A 5645-nucleotide genomic window follows, 5' to 3' on the forward strand; every position below is an offset into this window, starting at 1 on the left:
TAAATATATAAAAATTACAAAAACTACATGCTTTTAAATTAAATTAAAAAAATCACAGATTTAATTCCGCCACTTATAATAATAAAGTAAGAATAAATTCATAACATGTTTTCTTACAAAAATCTCAATTTCAAGTTCGGTTAAAATATGAAATAAAAAAAAATTCATCACATTCTTATGAAATAAACTATAAACTAAATTCAATCTATTTACAAGCACCCTATTTACCCTATTTTTTTTGCATTTTTAATATTAAAATTTGTAGTTTTATTTCCATCTTTTCTTTATATCTTTTTTTCTCTAAATTTTCTTCCTTCTTCCTTTCTTCTTTCATTTTCATTAATTTAATTTCTTCCTGTTTCAGTTCATATGTTTTTCTTGCATACCTTGCAATTCCATCTATTTTTCTTTCCATTTTTGCCATTTTGTTGGAAAGGGTGTCCTGAACTTCGGCTTGCTTTTCCAACGCTTTCATCCGAATGACTTCACGTTCCTCTACTGTCATTCTAGGACGGCTGCTTGAGGATTGCGATACCAAATCCATGGCTCGTTGTGTTACCTCGGTCGTGCGCTCTTCTGGCTGAATTTCACTACTATTTACCGCAGTTTCTACTTCATTAGAGCCATATGCTAAGCCTGTAGGATTTACAGCCGCCTGAAGGTGAAGAAGCTCATCTACACTTTGCTCTAATGGAGATAAACTTTGCTGAGCATAAGGTCCTCCTCCTGTGGCAACAGTTTCGCGTCGGTTTGTTGCTATTTTTTTTTTAGTTTCAGTTTATAATCTAACCAAACCTAAATGCTACACATAAGTAACTTCAACCAAACAAATTAATTAACCCTCTACCGCATACAACGCCATATATGGTTTTGGGATTTGTTGCATTTGGCTTTGCACTACGGTAGTTTTCTTTGGACAATTCTTTGTTCGGTGTTTTCGACAAAATTTTTATCATCAAAATTAGGACTTTTCTCGGAGAAAAAAATATTTTTCGAAGGAAAAACATAGTGTTCACACAATAAAAATACAAACCGATTGGAAGGTAAGTACTATAGGCACGCTTTTGTGCAAAATCGGACAAAGCCATATATGGCCTTTCATGCAGTACATACTATTTTTGGAAAAACTGACGAAGCCATATGTGGCCTTTCATGCAGTACATACTATTTTGCCTTTCATGCATTTTAGTAAAATTTTTTCAGAAATAGATGCAAGATCTTTTTATGGAAATTTAAGATATGTAAATGTAGTCGATAATGGGCTTCAAAGCGACGATGATTATATATCCGAATCAGATGAAGAAGTTGTTGGAGCACAAGTTTCTGGCCAGGAAGATGTATATATATCGGAGACCGATGAAAGCAGTTCCGAAGACGTATATGACGAGCCTAGTAGCTCAAACGCAAAACGCGCTAAAAAATCGAAACCACCAAACTGGAAAGAAAATAGCTTGCTCCCGTATTTAAGTGAAAACTTTCCATTTCAAGGAGACATGGAGCTTCCAAGTTTTATCGATGAATTAGAGACGCCAGCGGAGTTCTTTAAATTTTTCTTTGACGAAGATTTGATAAACTTTATAGTTGAACAATCGAACATACTTGCGCTGCAAAAAGACATAAATAAGCCGGCAAATATTACTAAGAGCGAAATAGAGCAATTTATAGGTGAGTTCAGCGTAAAAACTGTGGAGAAACTTAGTGAAAATTTGTTTTCAGGCATAGTTTTATACATGTCTTTGATGAAATTACCATCGTCGAGGCATTATTGGGATACTACAGTTGGCCAAGAATTTGTACGCACCATCATGACTTGCAATAGATGGGAAAACATTAAACGCTTTTTGCATTTCAACAATAATGAGGATATGAAATCGCCAGGTGAAGATGGATTTTACAAGCTGTTCAAAGTTCGACCACTTCTAATAAAATCCGTGAAAAGGTTCTGCTCATACCAAGAGAGGAGCAACTGGTTGTGGATGAGCAAATAATTCCCACAAAGTGCAGACATCATCTAAAACAATACATTCCGGCCAAACCGCACAAATGGGGTTTCAAGAATTTTGTTTTAAGTAGAGTTTCAGGATTTAGCTACGATTTTGATAGATTTGCTGGAGCACAAAGTGATAAACATCCAGAGGGATCACCGAATCTGGGAATCAGCGGAAATGTTGTTACAAGGCTAGCAGTCACTGTACCGAGATATCAAAATTACAAAATTTTTTTGACAACTGGTTTACCAGCCCCGGCCTCCAAGTGCATCTCATGAAAAGTGGTTTATTGTCTTTGGGTACGGTAAGACTTAATCGAGTCCCTAACTGTAAGATGCCGACGGAAAAGGAATTGAAAAAGTTGGGGAGAGGCAGCATGGTGGAGAAGGTAACTAAAATCGACGGGGTCAAGCTTGGCCTCGTTTCTTGGTTTGACAATAAGGTAGTAAATATTCTTTCAACTTTCGTTGGAAGCCAACCTATATCCACAAAGACACGTTTTAGTAAAAAAGAGAAAAGTATATTGAAATTCATTCACCACAGTCTGTCGACGTTTACAATAATTATATGGGCGGCGTAGACTTGCTTGATTCACTACTTGGTCTTTATAGAATTCATTTACGCACTAAGGTTTGGTACAAAAAGATTTTTTTCCACATGATTGATATGTGCCTTGTAAATTCTTGGATCTTGTGGCGTCGTAAGTCAGGGGAATTTATGCCGTTATTTAATTTCAAACTTGCAGTGAGCGAACATTTTTGCAAGGTAGGAAAATCCCGAAAACGAGGGCGTCCAATTGCATCGGTATCAAACTCTTCATCTCCGACAACAAGCAGAGAAGGCACCAAAAAGGGTAAGGGTCAAGACTTTCCTTTGAATTCTATACGTACCGACTGTATTGGATACTTTCCGAAATGGATGAAAAATAGACAACTTTGTCAAAATGACTGCTCATTCCGTTCGTATACTTTTTGTGAGAAATGTAATGTATTCCTGTGCTACAATGACAAACGAAACTGTTTCACACGCTTCCACACTGAGTAAAAGTAATACACTCCAAGCAACTTTGTATGCATAGAGAGCCATATATGGCGTCTTTTATTTTCTGGTAAAATATGCATTTTAAAATATTTTTTTCTACAAATATATGTAAATGGATTCAAAATAAACGTATATTAGTGGAGTTTTATTTTTTTTTTTCATAAAGAAGATGGCCATGCGGTAGAGGGTTAAATTTTTACCTTATTCCACTCGCGCCCGTTTCGCAATGGTGCACCAATGGCATTGAGTTTGGCAACGAACAGGTCCCATTGTTCTGCCCTGCTTTTCTTTGTTGACCCAAAATTCCCCATTCTTCTGGCGACGTCCGGATTATTTTCCATTAACGCAACCAATTTTTGTAATTGCTGCGTTGTTGTACGTTTTGTTCTAGGAGAATCGTTTTGTTAAATATAATTAAATAATTACAATTGCTCAAATAAAGATAAAAATTTACTTACGTCCTTTCCATTTCAAATAGCGAATAAAAAATAATAGGTTGTCAAAAAAGTCTTGCGGTATTTTCGCTAGTTGGCGCTGAAAGCGCGGAGTTCTAGTTTTATTCGTCGCATTGGGTCATGCTATACCTTTTTGGAAAGCTCATTTCACGCGCTAACACGTGATTGTCGTTTCTTTTAAATCGTTCGTGAGTTATAGCGTCGCAAACATCGAGCAAAATAAAGAGAAAATACGGCATATTTTACAGTACTACTACGATAAAGGCAAAAATGCATCTCAAGCCGCCAATAAAATTTGTGCAGTTTATGGACCCGATACAGTTTCCGTTTCCACCGCACAACAATGGTTTCAACGTTTTCGTTCTGGTGTAGAGGTGGTCGAAGATGCGCCACGCTCCGGAAGGCCTGTCGTCGAAAATTGCGATAAAATCGCTGAATTGGTCGAAAAAGACCGGCATAAAAGCAGCCGTAGCATCGGTCAAGAGCAGGGCATGAGTCATCAAAAATTCATTTCAATTTCAATTTCAATAAAAAAAATTTTCAATAAAAATACCGCAAGACTTTTTGACAACCTAATACATTCGTTAAATTTTGACAGCAATGGCGAAACGAATGCCGTTTTTTCGCCAGCGGCAATACCAGAAATTTATTTTCGCCACTCGTTCGCCATTTTCTGGCGAATTCGTTACAGACGCAACTTACAATTCGCCACGGCGAAACTCGCCAAAATTTTCATTCGCTTCGCAATTGACAATACCCGTCTTAGATAGAAATTATAAAATCTATTCAAAACTTAACTTCCTCAACAATTTAAAGGCGAAATATGTCTTTATATAAAATGACAGCTGGCACAGGGTGCAAGGGTTTTGCAAAAGCTAGAAAGTCCCCCTAATGTATTTATAAATAATTGACAAAAGTGCTTTATTAATACTTCATTAAGCAAATAACTGCTTATTGTTAATATTACGGCATGAGGAGATTAACATTCAGTTTTGAATTTGTAGTCCCTAAAAATTTCTCTTCGTCTCCTCTTATAGAAAATGGTATTGGTAAATCGTTCAGCTTTCGATCGCGTACCATTGCACTACGTTCCCACCTGGAGCCTTTGCAGTTAGAACAACTAAATGTAGGAAGCTTAAAAAGCGTAATTGTACGATTTCCACAGTCTTTGTATTGAAAAAATCGTTTTACGGCGTCTATTATTTTAAAAGAGTGCTTCTCATTTTTACAACGGTCAGCAGCAGAAAACGCAGTATATTTAATCCTTGCATATGACAGCTTTGCAAGATATTGCAAATGTTTTTAGCATTTTTTCCTCGGGTCGGCTTTAGTATACCGTCCCAGGATTTCGGGAATAAAATGGGTATGGTCGGATAGAGGAGACTCTCCTTATAGTTTTCGAGATACTCGCGTTTAAAGTTGAAAATTTGCAATATTTTAATTACATATTTTCGATATATAAAATTAATTTTGCACTTATATTTTTCACTTTTATATCCACTAACAAAATGCAAAAATAGCTTTTAATATACATTTAAATTTTTGTTGAATTATAATTATTTAAGAATAACAAATGAATTACAAACTGACAAATAATCAGTGTTACCTTACCGACATCACTTTTAAAATAACTAAATGAAATAAACTGAACAGATTATACCCCAAATACGAGAATCAACAACCTATCAAAAAAATAACCCTGATCGGTCAAACACCGAGGTGTATCAGATCTTTTTCGCAAAAAGGAGTTCTACGCGAAAAAAATTTGATACAACCCGGTGTTGGACCGACCAGGATTATTTCTTCTGAAACGCGGCCGAAGGCCGCCCACGGAAAAACGGAGTTCTACGCGAAAAATATTTGATACACCCCAGTGTTGGAACGACCAGGGTTATTTTTTCTGAAACGCGGCCAAAGGCCGCTCACGCAAAAAGAGTTCTACGCAAAAAAAATTTGATACACCCCGCTGTTGGACCGACCAGGGTTATTTTTTTTATAGGTTGTTGATTCTCGTATTTGGGGTATAATCTGTTCATTGCTTTCATTTAGTTATTTTAAAAGTGATGTCGGTAAGGTAACACTGATTATTTGTCAGTTTGTAATTCATTAGTTATTCTTAAATAATTATAATTCAACAATAATTTAAATGTATATTAAAAGC

Source organism: Bactrocera neohumeralis, unplaced genomic scaffold, assembly GCF_024586455.1.
Source record: "Bactrocera neohumeralis isolate Rockhampton unplaced genomic scaffold, APGP_CSIRO_Bneo_wtdbg2-racon-allhic-juicebox.fasta_v2 cluster10, whole genome shotgun sequence".
NCBI classification, from domain to species: domain Eukaryota; kingdom Metazoa; phylum Arthropoda; class Insecta; order Diptera; family Tephritidae; genus Bactrocera; species Bactrocera neohumeralis.